The 22582-nt window shown below is 45.2% G+C and overlaps 1 protein-coding gene across 6 annotated transcripts in view; it reads left to right on the top strand.

The window, feature by feature from the left end:
* LOC106613172 (phosphatidylinositol 4,5-bisphosphate 3-kinase catalytic subunit beta isoform) overlaps nt 1–22582 on the top strand; it is a 74424-nt gene that overhangs the window by 3165 nt on the left and 48677 nt on the right. For 2 of the 6 annotated variants that reach the window (XM_045724730.2, XM_045724733.2), the window contains exon 2: nt 11607–11683. The exons of 2 other annotated variants lie outside the window; for them this stretch is intronic. The gene's annotated coding sequence lies outside the window, so the exon portion shown is untranslated. The remainder of the gene's footprint in view (nt 1–11606; nt 11684–22582) is intronic. 2 more of the 6 variants (XM_045724731.2, XM_045724734.2) reach the window with 1 other exon arrangement.

The raw sequence follows: 22582 nt of genomic DNA on the forward strand, positions 1-22582 counted from the left end.
CGTCAGTCTCCTTAACAATGCAGCCCTTTAGACAACCTGCTATTTACTCCACAACCAGGCCTCTCCTAAGAAACTTAATGACGGAGTAAAAGTTAAGAAAAGATCTCCGTCTCATGAGAACTTTGATCTCCTCATAGTGAACAGTGATAGCTAAAAGGACTGGTTTCTACAGTTCCTACACCTTTAAATTAGCCAGTTGCAGTGTGTGTGTTGCTCTCTCTCTCTCTCTCGGCATGGGAAACATGTTAACATTGCCAACGCAAGTGAAGTAGATAATATACAAAAGTGAAATAAAGAACAGTAAACATTACACTCACAGAAGTTCCAAAGAATAGACATTAAAAATGTCATTGTCTATATACAGTGTTGTAATAATATGCAAATGGTTAAAGTTCACAAGGGAAAATAAATAAACATAAATATGGGTTGTATTTACAATGGTGTTTGTTCTTCACTGGTTGCCCTTTTCTTGTGGCAACAGGTCACAAATCTTGCTGCAGTGATGGCACTCTGTGGTATTTCACCCAGTAGATATGGAAGTTTATCAAAATCGGGTTTGTTTTCAAATTCTTTGTGGGTCTGTGTAATCTGAGGGAAATCTGTGTCTCTAATATGGTTATACATTTGGCAGGAGTTTAGGAAGTGCAGCTCAGTTTCCACCTCATTTTGTGGGCAGTGTGCATAGCCTGTCTTCTCTTGAAAGTCAGGTCTGCCTTCAGCGGCCTTTCTCAATAGCAAGGCTATGCTCACTGAGTCTGTACATAGTCAAAGCTTTCCTTTTAGTTTGGGTCAGTCACGGTGGTCAGGTATTCTGCCACTGTGTACTCTCTGTTTAGGGCCAAATAGCATTCTAGGCTCTGTGCGGCTGCTCATAGCAAGGCTATGCTCACTGAGTCTGTACAGAGTCAAAGCTTTCCTTTAGTTTGGGTCAGTCACAGTGGTCCGGTATTCTTCCACTGTGTACTGTATTATTATTTATTTTTAAAAAATTTATTTTTGTGAATTCTTTCCAATGTGTCAAGTAATTAACTTTTTGTTTTCTCATGAGTTGGTTGGGTCTAATTGTGTTGCTGTCCCAGGGCTCTGTGGGGTGTGTTTGTGAACAGAGCCCCAGGACCAGCTTGCTTAGGGGACTCTTCTCCAGGTTCATCTCTCTGTAGGTGATGGCTTTGTAATGTAAAGTTTGGGAATCACTTCCTTTTAGGTGGTTGTAGAATTGAATGTATTTTTTCTGGATTTCCTCATCTGGATTCCATCCATTTCAGCTAGCTTGGGATTGTCATCCCCTTCTCCATCTCAGAGACCCCTGCTGGTGTTCTGCCATCTCCCACCTCTCATCCTCCTCCTCTCTCTTCATCCTCTTTCCTTTTCTCTATTCATTAAAATACATTTTACTGTACCGAAACACTCTTCAGGGAAATGTACTCCCCACCTGCCTGTTTATACAATACAGTTGAGGTCAGGTGTGTTTTGTACAGTAGTCCGTGCTCTTGTTAAAGGAATGAGACACCTGTGTCTTCAAATACTGCTGCCACCCACGCACCATCCTCCTCAACTGTCCCCTCGCTCCCTAACTGGTTCTCACACACACACACACACACACACACACTTCCTGCTGTCACAGTCAAATGGAATCACCCCTCACAGCCGTTGATGGCTTGTTGGAAATCTGAAAGGAAGCCAGTGTGTGAGCAGCTGTGCTCCTGTGTGTGTATGTTTGGGGTAGGTGTGTGTCATGCCCCATCAAACAGTCGTATCCCATGAGCCAACTACCTTCTGTGGCTTAATATCCTCAGGTGAGGTCACCTGCATACAGATATATACAGTAGATAGGTTTACACATATAGTGGTGCTTAAATATCTGAGCATATACAGGACAGGCAGACATATAGGAAGTGTGACATGTCCAGTAAGAGAACCAGAGAGAACAGCAGCCTCATGCAATTCTCCTCTTTCCTGCTTCACAAGCCAAGACCTGCAGAGGAATTCAGAGAGGAGCGAGGGAGGGAGGAGCAATGAACATCAGGGAGAAAGGAGTGGTACAGCTATGCAGGCAAAAAATAAAGGAGGATCGAAGGGGAGGTATTGAAAAGGAAGGTTTATTTTATTTATATATATTCGTTTGTTTTGTAAAGGAGAGGAAAAGGTTGAGGGGTCAATGGAAGGAAAGAAATGCAAAGGGCATAAACAGATCTAGTTTTGAATTGAGGGTTAGTATAGAATGGGGGTTGGATTGAGGTTTGCTTGGTGTAGAATGGGGGTTGGATGGCTATACTGTAGAGAAAGAGAAGTGAGGCAAGAAGAGTTTGATGAGAGGGGTAGACTTTCCCAGGCTACCCAAACTCCTTGCTCTGGCCAAATGCTATGCCCACGGATGTGAGTTTATTCTCCGCAATAAGTCTGAATCTGAGTACCTCCCTGACAATTTCTAGAATGCAGACACATTCTAATCATTTTGATTGGTCACAGAAACCAATGGGTTGGGCCAAAGCCAGAACACCTGTGAGTAAAGCTCTGTATTGTAAATTCGTCATTGGCTTTGATACTTTGGTTAGACATGATCCAATCGCTAATGGCTTTGTTTTGTACAGCACTCCTCATTTTGACATCACTGCAAGTGACTTCAACATAGAGTAGCGGAAGAATTCAGTTTGAGTCGTCATGCAAGGGTAGACCGAGGTAGAGAAGAGGGATGTGGTCCTGGCCTGGAGGTTTAGACTCTTCTCTGTAACTTGAGGGAGTGACACTGCCCTACTCACCATGACAATGCCGCCTTAAGGCTGGACACTGCTACAGTTACGCACACAACACACACAGATGTATGTACTGTACTTTTAGTGAACCTTACAAAACATACTGTCATATGTGACCCAAATAGGTGCAGTGAAATGTGTTGTTTTACAGGGTCAGCCATAGTAGTAGTAGTACTGTGCCCCTGGAGCGAATAAGGGTGAAGTGCCTTGTTCAAGGGCACACAGACATATTTTTTTCTCACATTGTCGGCTCGGGTATTCGAACCGGCGACCTTCTGGTTAACGGCCCAACGCTCTTACCACTAGGCTACCTGCCGCCTACCTACTCTCTGTGTGTATACAGAGTGTGTATATACAGTCAGGGACTTTTTCAGTTGATGACATTGGAATATTTTCTAGTTGTATTAAGGTGAAGAAACCCCATAACCTTCTCTCTCCTGCCCTGCTGTGTGAGATGACCCACCCGGCCTGGACACTTTGGTCCGTCTGGGCTGCATTTCCTCTCCCTCATCTGCCTGTTGTTTACCACCTGACCTCTGGCTGTTCTTAACCAAATACTGTACATCACCCATACAGGTAAGGCGTGTTGTGTGACACCTACACAAAAACGTGCACATGTGGATTTTAATGTACATGTAAACGTACGGTATATTGTGCTAGTATTTGTGCGCTGGTGAGCAGACATCATGGAAATGTCTGCTACTCCTTCATCTCACCCGTGTGTGTGTGTGTGTGTGTGTGTGGGGGGGGGGGGGGGGGAGTGCGGTGCACCATGTCCTAGGCTGGGCCAGACCTTTGTTCAGTCAGTCAGGCAGGCAGGCAGAAGGTAACTGATTTACAACGTCCAGGGGAACTCTGACAACTATATCCCCATCACACACAGCCCCCTCCCATCTGGGAGAAGAACAGGGTTAAGGTAAAGAGAGAAACACGCACACATTCCTCTCACACCATCATCACAGTTCTCTTAGATAATTCAAATGTATGGACTATAAGTGTGTGATTGTGTACTAATCTAAGCAGAGCGGTAATATGTGTCGAGGTTCATGAGTGTCCTAGTGTGGCTGTGTATCGTGCTTGTTGGACAGACCAAGGTCTTTTGTTTACGGCCAGGCCGTGATGACGCAGGGTCCTCTGTAAAGCCCCCTTGAGGACCTGTGTGTGTTTGGTGAGAGCGTAATGTGTGTTATGTTGCATTCCTGTGTGTGTGAGAGGGAGTGTGCTCTTGATCACTGAGATCAGTGTGTGATTAAGACTAAAGGATCCTCTGAGTTCATACATATTTAGCAGATGTTATTGGTACCACCTACTCATTCAAGGGTTTTTCTTTATTTTTACTATTTTCTACATTGTAGAAAAGTAGTGAAAACATCAACTATGAAATTACATATGGAATCATGTAGTAAACAAGTGTTAATCAAATCAAAATATATTTGAGATTCTTAAAAGTAGCCACCCTTTGCCATGATGACAGCTTTGCACACTCTTGGCAGAAAATAGTAAAAATAAAGAAAAAACCTTGAATGTGTAGGTTTGTCCAAACTTTTGACTGGTACTGTACATATTTAGCAGATGTTATTGCGGTGTAGCGAAATGCGTGTTCAAAGTTGCTTAGGAGCTAGAAGCAGAGCTTCCATGTCTGTCGGCACCATCTTGTCTAGTTGTTGCTGAGAGGATGTGAAGAGTACAACTACCAGGGCCAGTTTTCCCAGACCCAGCCTAGTCGTGGTTTAAAAGCATGCTCAACTGAGACTCAGTTATCAGATATATAACCCTAACCCAGACCCAGATATTAAGCCTAGTCCTGGTTTAAAAGCATGCTCAACTGAGACTCAGTTATCAGATATATAACCCTAACTCAGACCCAGATATTAAGCCTAGTCTGGGTCTTAATGCATGCTATATGGAGACTGTTGTAAATGCAGCATTTTGAATGGATCTCCAATGGCTCTCAGGTGGAAGGACAACAGCTCTAGCTTGAGGAAACAGTAAGTGGATCGTTGTACTCTGAGACACTCATGGTTTGAAGGTACTATCACTACTAAGTGTGTATTGAGGCATTGTTTTATTATGAGCTATTCTCCCCTCAGCAGCCTCCAGTGATATAAGAAGACAATTCCACAGTGTTGAGATGGTGAGACTGCGCTTCAGAGGGTGCCATTTTGGAATGTAATGAAAGGGGGGTGGTATAGTTAAGAGGGTGGGGGGTAGCAGGACATGGGTAAGGAGTGGGGTCAGTGGGGGGTGAAGAGAGGGAGACAGAGTTGGGTGGGGAGGGTGTGATGATTCACCCCTCAGAATCTGCATTCCTTGCATACCACAGAGGGGATGGGTGATGGGAAAGGTAAGTGGTAGAAAGGGTCTGTGACTGAGCCAGGCTGCCAGTGTGGCGTTGGTACAGTGATAAGAGTGGAACAGTTTGGGAGTTCTTTAAAGGTGGCAGATTAGGTTGTGGTGTGTCTCTGGCTGGTGGGTCTTCAGATCTAGTCAGTTGACGCGTGTCTGTTTTCATGTCATGTAGGAAGTGTTCTCTAGACAAGGTGAAATGGGCTGTTACGTACCTATGGAAATTCTACACCCCCGTGAACTTCATCTAAAAAGGCATTCAATTTGTGGTTTTCCTCCGGATCTACACCACCTACTCCACTTTTCCAAAGTCAAAGTTATAGAAAATGTTCCTATTTTAAGAAGTAAAAAACTTCAATCATAATTGGATGAAGGTGTCTGCATGCTTCCCAGCCAAAACCGTTTGGAATAGTTTGTGCGGATATTGAGATTTTGTGACATTTTTGTTTGCTTTGGACTTTGAACTGTTTGAGCACATTCTCTTTTTTTTTTCCTTGAGGCAAGCCAAAGTCGGTATCCAAAGTCTACAACCTCCCTCTTCGGCGATTGGTCAACAGTAGGGATTCTTAGAGGAAGCGCCTGTCATTCAACGAGAGACGATTTGTCCTCATGCATATTTTTTTCACTTGAGAAATACTGCACCAAACATCTTTGTCAGATGCAAAATTGAGCGACTAAGAACTCCTCGGCAAAAACTTAACTCAAGAAATATGCCATTAATGTTTATCTTAGATTAATTAGGACTATTTTGAGAAAGTGTATACTGGGTGCGTGTGAAGGCTTTCTGTCTGTGTAAGCATCTACGCTCAGAGCAGCACCCAGACCTGCATCATCCACCACGGCTTTGTGCATAGTGCTACGTCACGCTGTCGTTGTTCGACTAGCGCCATGAGCCTGCCCGCTAGTTAGCCATTGATTCAGTGAAGAGCCCAGTGTTGTTTTAGCCTGCAAAGCACGCTTGAACAACAATGCCCCTTTTTTACTGGGGTTCCAGGCAGATTAGACGGACGATGGATCTATTTCTAGTCTCCTCGTCTCTAGTAGAGGGGGTGTGCTGGTTTACAGGAATGGATCAATAACTGCTCGCCTGTGTCTCTGCCATAAGACTGCTAAATATGCTGAACAAAAATATTAAAGCAACATGAAAACATTTCTAACATTTTACTGAGTTACAGTTCATATAAGGAAATCCGTCAATTGAAATAAATGCATAAGACCCTAATCTATTGATTTCACATGACTGTCAATACAGATATGCTATGTTGGTCACAGATGCCCTAAACATGTTTAGGGGCGTGGATCAGAAAGTCAGTATCTGGTGTGACTGCATTTGCCTCATGCAGCTCGACATCTCCTTCACATAGAGCTGATCAGGCTGTTGATTATGAACTGTGGCATGATGTCCCACTCCTCTTCAATGGCTGTGTGAAGTTACTGGATATTGACTTGAACTGGAGCACGCTGTCGATCCAGAGTATTCCAAGCATGCTCCATGGGTGACGTCTGGTGAGTATGCAGGCCATGGAAGAATTGGGACATGTTCAGCTTCCAGAAATTGTATACAGATCCTTGCGACATGGGGCTGTGCATTATCATGCTGAAACATGAGGTGATGTTGTCTGATGAATGACACGATCAATGGGCCTCAGGAATTCGTCACAGTATCTATGTGCCATTGATTAAAATGCAATTGTGTTCATTGTCCGTAGCTTATGCCTGCCCATACCATAACCCCACCGCCACCATTGGGCACTCTGTTCACAATGTTGACATCAGCTCACTGCTTGCCCACACGACGACATACACGTTGCCTGCCATCTTCCCAGTACAGTTGAAACCGGGATTCATTTGTGAAGAGTACACTTCTCTAGGGGCCATCGACGATGCGCATTTGCCCACTGAAGTCGGTTACGACGCCGAACTACAGTCTGGTCAAGACCTTGGTGAGGAGGACGAGCACGCAGATGAGCTTCCCTGAGATGGTTTCTGACAGTTTGGGCAGAAATTATTAGGTTGTGCAAACCCACAGTTTCATCAGCTGTCCAGGTGGCTGGTCTCAGACGACCCCGCAGGTGAAGAAGCTGGATGTGGAGGTCCTGGGCTGGCGTGGTTACATGTGGTCCGCGGTTGTGAGGCTGGTTGGACATACTGCCAAATTCTCTAAAACAATGTTGGAGGTGGCTTATGGTAGAGAAATTAACTTTCAAATCTCTGGCAACGGCTCTGGTGGACATTCCTGCAGTCAGCATGCCAATTGAACGTTCCCTCAACTTGAAGACATCTGTGGCATTGTGTTGTGTGACAACTGCACATTTTTAGTGGCCTTTTATTGTCCCCAGCACAAGGTGCACCTGTTTAGTGATCATACTGTTTAATCAGCTTCTTGATATGCCACACCTGTCAGGTGGATGGATTATTTTGTCAAAGGAGAAATGATCACTAACAGGGATGTAAACACATGTTAAATAAGCTTTTTGTGCGTATGGAAAATGTCTGGGATCTTTTATTGGAATAATGTTGTGTTTATATTTTTGTTTAGGTGTAGTTAGTCCTGGTAGCTATTGATTTAACTATCTGCATTGACCCTTTTTGCACTAATTATTTTGACTCATCACATACGCCGCTCTTACTGTCTATCTATCCTGTTGCCTAGTAACTTAACCCTACATATATGTACATGTCTACCTAAATTACCTTATTCCCCGCACATCGACTCAGTACTGGTACCCAGTGTATATAGCCAAGTTATCATTACTCATTATTTTTTTCTATATTTCTCTGCATTGTTGGGAAGGTCCCTTAAGTAAGCATTTCTCTGTTAGTCTACAACTGTTGTTTACGAAGCATGTGACAAATATAACATTTGATTTGTGGGCTGTGTTGCTAGGGGTTTGGTGTGTTGGTTAGCGTTTAGCATCAGGGTTTCCTGGTAGAGCGATACTGACATGGATGGACAGACGACAATGAACCGTATACTCAGTCAGACACACACATAAAAGAAGACTCTGTCAGACTGAGAAACACACAGCTCTTGGATGTATTGGGTCATGTGATGTGAGAGCTTTGATAAGCCCAGATCCCCATGAATCCATCCAGTCAGTTAAACATTGACTCTCCAGACTACAAGATCGTATCAGTACTGCGACAGCCACACAGTTCCTGGAATGAGCATGAGTCTGCCGCTTCTAGGGGTTTTTGCTGTGTGTGTCTGCTTGTTTGTTTGACGTGTTCAGCTGTCCATTTCCAAACCCTATTCTGGAGAAACTCAGAATGGACTGTGTGCATGACTGCGTGCAGTATATTTGATTACGGCCATTTCATTCTCTCTTTCTGTGAATTTGTCCAGTCCCTTAAGGTGGGTAATGTGTTCCATCCTGAGTGTCACTGTGTAGTGAACAGACAGACAAAAACACACAACTGAACTCTGACATGTTTTCCTGGGCTGCCCAGGGTCACGCCCTCCTTAACAAGATTGGCCATCTTTGCCATTGGGAAAACACAGGAAGTCTGCAGCCTTCCTCCTCGTGTGTGTGCCTGCAATATGTTTATCTACCATACCACAGAGTTTACATTTCCTCTGCCCATACTGAGTGGATATAGCCCTTTAAATGACGGAGGTGGTGTAATACATGTGCTTTATGTAAACAGCAGGGTAATGTTGTGGTATGTGCGTACTGAGTATATTATGTACAATTTTATAATTAATATGCTTTGTTTAACTGATTTGAACAACCTTTTTTGGGGGGAGGGGCGGCTTGTGGGGTTTTCATATAAGCCCTTTTGGGCTTCCAACCTCACCTGCACACCGTTTTTTATGCAGGAGTGAGGGGGGATGGGAGAGGAAGGGTGAGCTGCAGAAATATCTGAGTTGAAGTGCTTGCAATACCTGTTGTCTTCTCTTGGCTGGAGAGGAAAGAGGAGTGAAATGCCACTTGTTGAAGGGCAATACATATAGTCTCACACTCACAGAGAACCACATCTCTCTGTCCTCTCATTCCTTCTCGCTCAAACACTCACCGACCGCGAGGTCTTGCTCTCTGTAGCCGACGTGTGTAAGACCTTTTTTAAACAGGTCAACATTCGCAAGGCCGCGGGGCCCGATGGAATACTCGGAGCATGCGCTGACCAGCTGGAAAGTGTCTTCACTGACGCTTTCAACCTATCCCTAATCCAGTCTGTAATACCAACTTGTTTCTAGCAGACCACCAAAGTCCCTGTGCCCAAGAACGTCAAGGTAACCTGCCTGAATGACTGTCACGAAGCCATGAAATGTTTTAAAAGGCTCTTCATTGCTCACATCAGTTTCAAATTTGAATGTCACATGTACAACACCATCATCCCAAACACCCTGGACCCACTCAAATTCGTATACTGTCCCAACAGGTCCACAGATGACACAATCTCTATTGCACCCCACTCTGCCTGCACCCACCTGGACAAAATGAATGCCAATGTAAGAATACTGATCATTGACTACAGCTCAGCCTTCAACATCATAATCCCCTCCAAGCTCTGAGACTGAACTACTCCCTCTGCGACTGTATCCTGGACTTCCTGATGGCTGCCCCCAGGCGATGAGGGTATGCAACAACACATCCGCCATGCCTACCGTCTTCACGGGGGCGACTCCAACACCATCGTCAAGTTTGCTGACAACACGACAGTGGTTGTAATCACCGACGACGATGAGGCAGCCTATAGGGAGGAGGTCAGAGACCTGGCAGTGTGGTGCCAGGACAACAACCTCTCCCTCAATGTCAGCAAGACAAAGGAGCTGATCGATGGGGCTGTAGTGGAGCGAGTCGAGAGCTTCAAGTTCCTGTGTCCACATCACTAAGGAATGAACGTACTCCACACCAGGGGATGGAACATAAATCATTCTCCAATCGTTTCGTTCTGAACGGAACCATATTTATTTTAAATTTGGTTCCAATTTTCCCACCAGCAAAATAAAGTTCTGAACCTGTTCTAACGGGGGGGAAAGTATTGGTTTTTATTGTTCCTTTCTGAAATCGATGGGTAAGCGATTTAGTCTGTATAGGAAAGTTGTATTTTGCCGTAACAGCATCGTTGAATAATAATGAAAGACACTCCCACTGTGCTGCCTGTCAGTGTAGGGTGTGATCTAACTGACATTTTGCGGGTGAGGAGAGAGAATTGAGGAAGCTTGCCTTGAAGCACTGGGCATCTTATGATAGGTATTATCTGAATTAGGCCCATAGAATTATACCTACGGAGGAGTGACTTTTTTCAGGATGAACTTTGAATGCCTTTGAACTTTCGAGTTGGTTTGATGTTGGACTAGCTAGCTAGTTTCTGATTGACAGTGAGGGCTTTGCGCAGTCACTTTGTTACAATTTTTGTCAGATTGGAAAAATATTTCTGGAACGGTATTAAGTTTCCCATGCTTTTAAAATTAAGGTTCTGTTCCCGGAAGATGGATCACTTTCGTTTCAGGTTTGGGTTCTGTTCCTCAAATATTTGTTATTTTTTTTAGGTTCTGTTCCCTGAACTGGTTCCAACCCTTGGTCCACAAACACCTACACAGTTGTGAAGAGGGCACGACAGCGCCTCTTCCTCTTCAAGAGGCTGAAATGATTTTGCAGGAGGCCTTGCACCAACAGGACCCTGAACAGCTTCTACCCCTAAGTCATAAGACTGCTAAACAGCTAATCAAATGCTTTCAGAGGCAGTTTGGAACTCGGTAGTGAGTGTTGCAACTGAGGACAGACACTTATTTTATTTTTATTTTTTTTGTGGCCTACCACTTCGCGGCTGAGCCGTTGTTTGCTCCTAGACGTTTCAACTTCACAATAACAGCACTTACAGTTGACGGGGCAGCTCTAGCAGGGCAGAAATTTGACGAACTTACTTGTTGGAAAGGTTGCATCCTATGACGGTACCATGTTAAGTCACTGCGCTCTTCAGTAAGGCCATTCTATTGCCAATGTTTGTCTATAAATATTGCATGGCTGTGTGCTCGATTTTATACACCTGTCAGCAACGGGGGGGGGGGGGGGCTGAAATAGCCAAATCCACTCATTTTGAAAGGGCGTCCACATACTTTTGTTGATATGTTTATGTACACGGCTACCTCAATTACCTTGTTCCCGACACATCGGCGCTACTGCTACTCGCTGTATAATCAGTTATAGTTATTCACTGTGCATTTATTACGTGTCATTCTTTGTTTTGTTTGTTTTTTACTCTGTTGGAAAAGGATCCATAACAAAGCATTTCACTTTTAGTCTACACCTGTTGTTTACGACGCATGTCACAAATAACACTGACACCTCCCATTGATTCTCTGTAACTGATTAGGGGGGGGTGTGTGTGTGTGTGTGTGTGTGTGTGTCAAAGATCATTATTCAAAGCATCATCCCACACACACACTCCAGGGAAAAACCACACACGCAAAGTAGTCATGCCCTATCAGATTCTATGAAACTGGGCTTATAAAACTGGGCTTACCACACACACACTGATGTTGATCCTTCTGCACCCCAGATGCAGTGTCCCTCCACCTCCCCTGACACCCCCAGCATGGAGAACCACGGGGAATAAGAGCCTCCAGGAGACTGTAGGTAAGACCTGCATGTGTTTGTGTCTTTAGGGAAAACACCAAGGGAATATGTCATAGCCAAATTGTTTGGGAAGTTAGAAGGTGCTTTTCCCACCTACATTACGGTAAAGAAAATGCTAAATGATTGTAAAGGACACCTGCGAATGTTTGCGTGTGTGTGCTTGCGTGTTCTGGAATACATTGCGCTGAGTGTGCTGGAACCTGGCAGGGTAGTGTCCTGACAGGCGGAGAATTGGAAATCCACCAGCATAGTTTGGGAAAATCTGCTAGGTGAACACTACGTAGCCTAGCCACCATGCAGTTTCGCTTTGCTGTCTAACGACAACCTGAAATATTGGCCTAGTTCACTGCTCTAGGAAGTAAGTCACTGTTCTCCATCCCTAGTTCTGGCCTGTGTTCAGATGTCTGTTATATGAATCCCCCCAGGACCAGGATGGAAGAACTATAGTGTCTCCTCCAGAGTTCTAGAATCTTCTGTAGTAACACGAGTCTGTGACTATGGAGCTATGGCTGACTCCATAAGTGTGTGTGTGTGTACATAGATGCCTGTATACATACCAAAGTAGTGATCTATGGTAAATGGTGACACTGTGCCTCTGCCTGGCTCCTAGCAAGATTTATTGAATCCAATGAACTCAATAAGCAATGGCCTGTCTCTGAGAGCTTTGTGTGAGAGAAATATGTAATGTAAAGCCAAACATGTTTTTATTCTCTTGGACACGTATCTTTTCCATCATTGTTATTTTTTTTAATAAATTTTTATATTTGAGTAATTTAGCAGACACTCTTATCCAGTGTGACTTAGTTAATACATTTTTAAGATGGCTATGTGGGACAACCACATCTCAGTCATAGTACATTTTTCCTCAAAGTAGCTATCAGCAAATTCAGTGCTAGTTGGGGGGGTTAGTTGTGGAAAGGAGGGGGCTGTGGGATTATGTAAGATGCTCGTTGAAAAGGTAGGGTTTCAGATGTTTCCAGAAGATGGATGTTCTACCATTAGGGTGCCAGGCCAGAGAAGAGCGTTGACTGGGAGCTCCCCTCTCGTGGGGGTGAGCGAGACGAGAGGTGGCAGAACAAAATACTCCGGTTGGGTTATAGGGTATCAAATGTTATTTGTCACATGCGCTGAATACAACCGGTGTAGAACTTACTGTGAAATGTTTACTTACAAGCCCTTAACCAAATATGCAGTTCAAGAAATTTGAGCCTAGCCTGAAGGTAAGGAGGGGCATTTCCTCTTGCTTCTCTGTAGGGAAGTACCATGGTCTAGTAATGTATGGTCTAGTAGTAAGTTGCAGGGGTTTGATGGCACAAGCGGGGAGCCCAGCCAACAGCGAGTTGCAGTAGTCCAGACTTGAGAGGACAAGTGCGTGGATAAGGACCTGCACCTCTTCCTGTGTGAGGAAAGGTCGTACTTTACAGATTGTAGAGCATGAACCTACAGGATCGGGTCACTGCTTTGATGTTTGCAGAGAACGACAGGGTGGTGTTCAGGGTCACGCCAATGTTCTTTGCACTCTGGGAGGGGGACAACGTGGAGTTGTCAACCATGATGGAGAGGTCTTGGAGAGGGTTCGCCTTCCCCAGGAGGAAGCGCAGATCAATTTTGTTGAGGTGATTGGCCGATATCCAAGCTGAGATATCTGCCAGGCACATAGAGATGTGTGTCGCCACCTGGGTGTCAGAAGAAATGTACTTGAGTGTCATCCACATAGCAATGATAGGAAAGACCATGTGAAGATATGACTGAGCCGCTGTATAGAGAGAAGAGGAGACGGCTTTGAACTGAGCGCTAAGATGTATGTGGTGCAGACACATCCTGTCCATATCACCTGGTAGGAGTGGCCTGCCAGGTAGGATGCAATCCAAGATTCTAGACGAATCCAAGATGGGTTTTTTTCTAAAGTATTTCTATTTACCTCCGAACCGGAATACCTCAACTGAAGCTAGCTAGCTAACTTGCTATCAGTCAGCTAACCTTTAGCTCGGAAAGCTCTTGCCAGTTCATACAACGCGTTTTAAACCCTAGCATACCGGACCTATTTCTCTCTCCATATCCCTGGATTCCTACCGCAAACTCTGAACCTTTTCATCTGGATCATGGCAGCTAGCTAACCGCAACCCGGGTTGACTACTCCTGGCTAACGTTTCCCTCCCGGAGCAAGCACCAACTAGCCTGGAGCCAGCCCATGCTAGACCCATCTCCCAGCTAGGGCTCCTGGGCTTCTCCTGAAGCCCACTCCTCGGCTACAATATCTGGACCCCTTCTACTGCCGGTACGGGGCACGGAACCCCGCCGATCCTTCATGACTGGAATACCGACATAATCCCAACGGATTAGGCGCGACGTCCCCTGAAGGCCCATTCTGCTAACCGCGGTCTGTTAGCTATCTATAGCATATTGGACTGTTAGCTGATCCTATGGCCAGTTTCTTGGACCACTGTACCCATTTTGCCAATTGGACTTGGACCCCTCTGCTACTTGGAACCCTACTAATTCCACGACCTGGTCTATCGACGTCACCGCACGAGGAGGCAAAAACAGACCTTTACCCCATCGCGATGTCCCTTATGCTAGCTTGCTAGCCCCGGCCCGCTAACTGTCTGAATTGCCTTGTCCCCAGCCAGCCCAACCACTCACTGGACCCATACGATCACTTGGCTACGCATGCCTCTCCCTAATATCAATATGCCTTGTCCATTACTGTCCTGGTAAGTGATTACTGTCTTATTTCACTGTAGAGCCTCTAGCCCTGCTCAATATGCCTTAACCAACCATTTTGTTCCACCTCCCACATATGCGATGACATCACCTGGTTTAAACGTCTATAGAGACTATATCTCTCTCATCATTACTCAATGCCTAGGTTTACCTCCAATGTACTCTCTTCCTACCATACCTTTGTCTGTACATTGTGCCTTGAATCTATATATTGTGCCCAGAAACCTGCTCTGTTTATTTTCTGTTCCGAACGTGCTAGACGGCCAGTCCTTATAGCCTTTAGCCGTACCCTTACCCTACTCCTCTGTTCCTCTGGTGATGTAGAGGTTAATCCAGGCCCTGCAGTGCCTAGCTCCACTCCTATTCCCCAGGTAACCAGCATGAAACCAAGGCTTTTACGTGTTAACCTCTTACATCTAGACGTTCCGCTAGCGGAACACCTGCTCCAATATCCAATGATAGGCGTGGCGCGAATTACAAACTCCTCAAAAATCCCCAAACTTCCATTTTTCGAACATATGACTATTTTACACCATTTTAAAGACAAGACTCTCCTTTATCTAACCACACTGTCCGATTTCAAAAAGGCTTTACAGCGAAAGCAAAACATTAGATTATGTCAGCAGAGTACCCAGCCAGAAATAATCAGACACCCATTTTTCAAGCTAGCATATAATGTCACAAAAAACAAAACCACAGCTAAATGCAGCACTAACCTTTTGATCTTCATCAGATGACAACCCTAGGACATTATGTTATACAATACATGCATGTTTTGTTCAATCAAGTTCATATTTATATCAAAAAACAGCTTTTTACATTAGCATGTGACGTTCAGAACTAGCATACCCCCCGCAAACTTCCGGGGAATTTACTAACGATAAACGTTCACAAAAAGCAGAACAATTATTTTAAGAATTATAGATACAGAACTCCTCTATGCACTCGATATGTCCGATTTTAAAATAGCTTTTTGGTGAAAGCACATTTTGCAATATTCTAAGTACATAGCCCAGCCATCACGGGCTAGCTATTTAGACACCCAGCAAGTTTAGCCTTCACCAAAATCAGATTTACTATAACAAAAATGTTATTACCTTTGCTGTTCTTCATCAGAATGCACTCCCAGGACTTCTACTTCAATAACAAATGTTGGTTTGGTCCCAAATAATCCATCGTTATATCCAAACAGCGGCGTTTTATTAGTGCGTTCTAGACACTCCGAAATGGTAAATCAGGGTTACGAGCATGGTGCATTTCGTGACAAAAAAATTCTAAATATTCCATTACCGTACTTCGAAGCATGTCAACCGCTGTTTAAAATCTATTTTTCTGCAATTTATCTCGTAAAAAAGCGATAATATTCCGACCGGGAATCTGCGTTTCGGTAAACAGAGGAAGAAAAAGAAAGACGGGGGCAACCAGTGCACGCGCCTAAGCCCACTGTCCCCTGATCGGCCACTTGACAAAGGCGATAATGTGTTTCAGCCTGGGGCTGGAATGACGACATTCAGCTTTTTCCCGGGCTCTGAGAGCCTATGGGAGCCGTGGGAAGTGTCACGTTACCGCAGAGATCCTTTGTTTTGGAAAGAGATGTCAAAGAAAGCCAATAAATGGTCAGATAGGCCAGTTCCTGTAAAGGAATCTCTCAGGTTTTTGCCTGCCATATGAGTTCTGTTATACTCACAGACACCATTCAAACTGTTTTAGAAACTTTAGGGTGTTTTCTATCCATATCTAATAAGTATATGCATATTCTAGTTACTGGGTAGGAGTAGTAACCAGATTAAATCGGGTACGTTTTTTTATCCGGCGGTGTAAATACTGCCCCCTAGCCCTAAGAGGTTAAATAAGCATGCTCCATTCAAAAAATGTAGAACTAGGGGAATAGATATAGCTCTTGGTTCACTCCAGACCTGTCTGCCCTTAACCAACACAAAAACATCCTGTGGCGTTCTGCATTAGCATTGAATAGCCCCCGTGATATGCACCTTTATAGGGAAGTTAGGAATCAATATACACAGGCAGTTAGGAAAGCTAAGTCTAGCTTTTTCAAATAGAAATTTGCATCCTGTAGTACAAACTCAAAGTTCTGAGACACTGTAAAGTCCATGGAGAATAAGAGCACCACCTCCGAGCTGCCCACTGCACTGAGACTAGGAAACACTGTTACTACCGATAAATCCACAATAATTGAGAATTTCAATAATCATTTTTCTATGTCTGGCCATGCTTTCCACCTGGCTACCCCTACCCGGTCAAAGCTCTGCGCTCCCCACAGCAACTCGCCCAAACCTCCGCCACTTCTCCTTCACCCAACTCCAGATAGCTGATGTTCTGAAAGAGTTGCAAAATCTGGACCCCTACAAATCAGCTGGGCTAGACAATCTGGACCCTCTCTTTCTAAAATTATCTGCCGAAATGATTGCAACCCCTATTACTAGCCTGTTCAACCTCTCTTTCGTATCATCTGAGATTCCCATAGATTGGAAAGCTGCCGCGGTCGTCCCCCTCTTCAAATGGGGAGACACTCTAGACCCAAACTGCTACAGACCTATATCTATTCTACCCTGCCTTTCTAAGGTCTTTGAAAGCCAAGTTAACAAACACATTATCAACCATTTCGAATCTCTTCTCCGCTATGCAATCTGGTTTCAGAGCTGGTCATGGGTGCACCTCAGCCACGCTCAAGGTCCTAAACGATATCGTAATTGGCATCGATAAGAGACATTTTACTGTGCAGCCGTATTCATCGACCTGGCTAAGGCTTTTGACTCTGTCAACCACAACATTCTTATTGGCAGACTCAACAGCCTTGGTTTCTCAAATGATTGCCTCGCTTGGTTCACCAACTACTTCTCCGATAGAGTTCAGAATGTCAAATCGGAGGGCCTGTTGTCCAGACTTCTGGCAGTCTCTATGGGGGTGCCACAGGGTTCAGTTCTCGGGCCGACTCTCTTCTCTGTATACATTAATGATGTCGCTCTCGCTGCTGGTGATTCTTTGATCCACCTCTACGCAGACGACACCATTCTGTATACCTCTGGCCCTTCCTTGGACACTGTGTTAACTAACCTCTAGATGAGCTTCAATGCCATACAACTCTCCTTCCGTGGCCTCCAACTGCTCTTAAATGCAAGTAAAACTAAATGCATGCTCTTCAACCGATCCCTGCCCACACCTACCCGCCCGTCCAGCATCACTACTCTGCACGGTTCTGACTTAGAATATGTGGACAATTACAAATACCTAGGTGTCTGGTTAGACTGTAAACTCTCCTTCCAAACTCACATTAAACATCTCCAATCCAAAATTAAATCTATAATTGGCTTCCTATTTCGCAACAAAGCATCCTTCACTCATGCTGCCAAACATATCCTCGACATCGGCGATGTCATTTACAAAATAGCTTCCAATACTCTACTCAGCAAACTGGATACAGTCTATCACAGTGCCATCCGTTTTGTCACCAAAGCCCCATATACTACCCACCACTGCAACCTGTACGCTCTCGTTGGCTGGCCCTCACTTCATACTCGTCGCCAAATCTACTGGCTCCAGGTCAACTACAAGTCTCTGCTAGGTAAAGCCCTGCCTTATCTCAGCTCACTGGTCACCATAGCAGCACCCACCCATAGCACGCGATCCAGCAGGTATTTCTCACTGGTCACCCCCAAAGCCAATTCTTCCTTTGGCCGTCTCTCCTTCCAGTTCTCTGCTGCCAATGACTGGAACGAACTGCAAAGATCTCTGAAGCTGGAGACTCTTACCTCCCTCACTAGCTTTAAGCACCAGCTGTCAGAGCGGCTCACAAATCACTGCACCTGTACATAGCTCATCTGTAAATAGCCCATCCAATCTACCTCATCCCCATACTGTATTTATTTATCTTGCTCCTTTACACCCCAGTATCTCAACTTGCACATTCATCTTCTGCACATCCTACCATTTGTGTTTTAATTGCTATATTGTAATTACTTTGCCACCATGGCCTATTTAAATAAAGGTGAAATAAAAAATGTCAATAAAAAGATCCTGGGAGGCCCAGCCCTGAGAGGGTGAAGAGGAGGATCTGATGGTTCACTGTGTCGAATGCAGTGGATAGATCTAGGAGGATGAGAACAGAGGAGAGAGAGTCAGCTTTGGCAGTGTGGAGAGCCACCGTGACACAGAGGACGCCTGACTGGTTAGGGTCAAGAAGATTGTTCTGAGAGAAATAGCAAGAGTCAGTCAGAGACAGCACACAAGTGTTTTGGAAAGGGGAAAAAGGGGATAGTGGTCTGTAGTTTGATGTCAGAGGGGTCGAGTGTTGCCTTTTTGAAGTCCGAGAACGCAGCCAGTGGTCAGGGATGAGGGACGTGCGGAATGGGAGGTCTCCAGAGATGGTCTGAAGAAGGGAGGAGGGGATGGGGTCGAGCAGGCAGGTCGGACAGCCTGACTAGTCGCAGGTTTTCATCTAGAGAGAGAGGGGAGAAAGAGGTCAAGCCGTAGGCTGAGTGGAACCAGTGGACTCCGTAGGCTGAGTGAATGAGGAACGAATGTCTTCAACCTGCTTTTCTCTCCCTTTTATCATTCTGTTGCTCCTCTTCTCCCTTCTTTCTCACTCCCTCTCTCAACCTGCTCCCTCTCTCTTCAGCTGAGCTCTGTTCATCTGTTGCCACTCAGAATAATGTGGAAAAAGAGCCTGATTCTATTATCTCTGGTTCAGCCTGTCTCTTTGATCCTGTTGCTCTTCCTGTCTTTCTACCTCGGCCATCACCCCCAGAGCACACGAAATGGTTAAGACAGTGGCACAAACCTTTTTTGATTGTCTAAGCTCTAACATGGCACTGGCCATTCCCGGAATTGAATTGGAGTTCAAACTTGGTTTTCTCTCAAGAATAGTTTTTGTGTTTTGATTTATAGTTGGATTCTATTCACTGGAATGCCTTTTAGTTGATATATGAAGTGCTACCATGATCCCTTCCACATACAATCCTAGGAAACCCTTCTCTGGTGCCTATTAATGTTTTGGTGGTATTATTAACACGTACAGTGTGGCCACTACTCATAATTGCCTACCGTCTGTACTGCATGGGAGACGAGCAGGTATTTATAAAGGACTATGGTAGATCTATTACTAAACTCAGCAAAAAAGAAACTTCCTCTCACTGTCACCTGCATTTATTTTCAGCAAGCTTAATTAACATGTGTAAATATTTGTATGAACATAAGATTCAACAACTGAGACAAACTGAACAAGTTCCACAGACATGTGACTAACAGAAATTGAATCATGTGTCCCTGAACAAAGGAGGGGGGGGGGGGGGTTCAAAATCAAAGTAAGTCAGTATCTGGTGTGGCCACCAGCTGCATTAAGTACTGCACCAGATTTGCCAGTTCTTGCTGCGAGATGTTACCCACTCTTCCACCAAGGCACCTGCAAGTTCCCGGACATTTCTGGGGGGGGAATGGCCCTAGCCCTCACCCTCCGATCCAACAAGTCCCAGACGTGCTCAATGGGATTGAGATCCGGGCTCTTCGATGTAGACCTGCCTTACAACAGGCCTACAAGCCCTCAGTCCAGCCTCTCTCAGCCTATTGCAGACAGTCTGAGCACTGATGGAGGGATTGTGCGTTCCTGGTGTAACTTGGGCAGTTGTTGCCATCCTGTACCTGTCCCGCAGGTGTAATGTTCAGATGTACCGATCCTGTGCTGGTGTTTTTACATGTGGTCTGCCACTGTGAGGATGATCAGCTCTCCGTCCTGTCTCCCTGTAGCGCCGTCTTAGGCGTCTCACATTACGGACATTGCAATTTATTGCCCTGGCCTCATCTGCAGTCCTCATGCTTCCTTGCAGCATGCCTAAGGCACGTCCACGCAGATGAGCAGGGACCCTGGGCATCTTTCTTTTGGTGTTTTTCAGAGTCAGTATAAAGGCCTCTTTAGTCTCCTAGGTTTTCATAACTGTGACCTTAATTGCCTACCGTCTGTAAGCTGTTAGTGTCTTAATGACCGTTCCACAGGTGCATGTTCATTAATCGGTCGACCTCTAGTAGATAGAGGGGGAAAAAGCTATTTCATCCATTTTAGAATAAGGCTGTAATGTAACAAAATATGGAAAAAGATAAACGGTCTGAGTACTTTCAGAATGCACTGTATACAGTATAGTGATAATATGGAAACATATTGTTGATGTATGTTATTGTACTCATTCAATGTATGTACAGCAACAGTGCAGATTGGTTTTAATGTAAAAGAGCTCAGACTGACTGAGTTGGTAAGTTACAACCTGCAGGGACGGACGGACAGACAGACTGAGACACAGCGAGACAGACAGACTATCGGAAGGACACTAAAGTATTGCTTACTAGAGCAGTGTCCCTGGCAATAGTCACCTGGAGCCTGTTCATGCCTTTGTTTGAGAGACACACACACACACACACACACACACACACACACACACACACACACACACACACACACACACACACAAGAAGAGGGAAAAAGAGTGTGCGTCTGCATTGTTACATTCAAGACAGCTTGGTGTTATTTTTATACGTTTTGTTCCTGGTGTTCTCTGTCTGAGCATTATCGGGTGCAGAGACGGTTTGAGACTTCTTTATAGCTAGTCTGGAGCCAGCGACTGGTTTGAAGACACTCCTAGCATTGTGCTTTGTCAGTGACATTAGAATACCTCTTCATCAGTCTTGCTTTGAAAGAGGATAGCTCAACTTCCCTGTTCCTGCCTTAGCCTACTATTCTTAGATAGAAATAGGTATCAGTCTCAGTTTCTCCTTTATTTCTCCTGGTAAAATGGGACAGACAAATAGATAAACGTTTGGACATAGGTACTTAATCACCTTGAGGCATCTGTCACATTTCTTTCACTTACCTTTATTTTCTAGATGAGTGAATATGATTTAAGGAGAGACTATTGAGGAACTATCACCATGCAGCCCTTGTCTTGAGCCTCGTCATGGCTCTCTCGCTCATCATATTTCCTCTTTTGTCGTCATAGTTTCCACATTTGCTCATAGAGGGGTACTTCCTCAATGTTCGTTTTTGTTAAATGAGCTGATTGTGTCGGAGGACAGAGCTGAACCTGTTTCAACCCAACGCTGAGCTGCTGTGAAGACGCAACCGCGATCACAACGAAACCGGAAGGGCCATAGCAGCCACTTACTGTCAGTGGGTGTCTGCTTGATGCTCATTTGACAGTCAGGGTGTGGCCTAAAACGTGGGAAAGAGAGGGACAGACTATGTACAGTCTCAGTGAGCATAGCCTTGCTATTGAGAGGGGGGGGCAATGCAAATAGTCTGGGTAGCCATTTGATTAGCCGTTCAGGAGTCTTATGGCTTGGAGGTAGAAGCTATTTAGGAGTCTCTTGGACCTAGACTTGGCGCTCTGGTGCCGTGCGGTAGCAGAGAGAACAGTCTATGACTAGGGTGGCTGGAGTCTTAGACAATGTTTAGGGCCTTCCTCTGACACCGTCTGGTATAGAGGTCCTGGATGGCAGGATGCTTAGCCCCGGTGATGTACTGGGTCGTACGCACTACCCTTTGTAGTGCCTTGCTGTTGGAGGCCGAGCAGTTGCCATACCAGGGAGTGATGCAACCCGTCAGGATGCTCTCGATGGTGCAGCTGTAGAACCTTTTTGAGCACCCATGCCAAATCTTTTCAGTCTCCTGAGGGGGAATAGGTTTTGTCGTGCCCTCTTCACGACTGTCTTGGTGTGATTGGACCATGTTAGTTTGTTGGTGATGTGGACGCCAAGGAACTTGAAGCTCTCAACCTGCTCCACTACAACCCTGTCGATGAGAATGAGGTGCGTGCTCGGTCCTCCTTTTCCTGTAGTCCACAATCCTCTCCTTTGTCTTGATTATGTTGAGGGAGAGATTGTTGTCCTTGCACCACACAATCAGGTCTCATCGATGTCGGTGATCAGGCCTACCACTGTTGTCATCAGCAAACAAAATGGTGTTGGAGTTGTGCCTGGCCGTGCAGTCATGAGTGATCAGGGAATACAGGAGGGGGCTAAGCACGCACCCCTGAGGGGCCCCCGTATTGAGGATCAGTGTGGCAGATGTGTTACCTACCCTTACCACCTGGGGGTGGCCCATCAGGAAATCCAGGATCCAGTTGCAGAGGGAGGTGTTTAGTCCCAGGGTCCTTAGCTAAGTGGTGAGCTTTG

This window comes from Salmo salar, chromosome 09 (genome assembly GCF_965601325.2).
Source record: "Salmo salar chromosome 09, fSalSal1, whole genome shotgun sequence".
Taxonomy (NCBI): domain Eukaryota; kingdom Metazoa; phylum Chordata; class Actinopteri; order Salmoniformes; family Salmonidae; genus Salmo; species Salmo salar.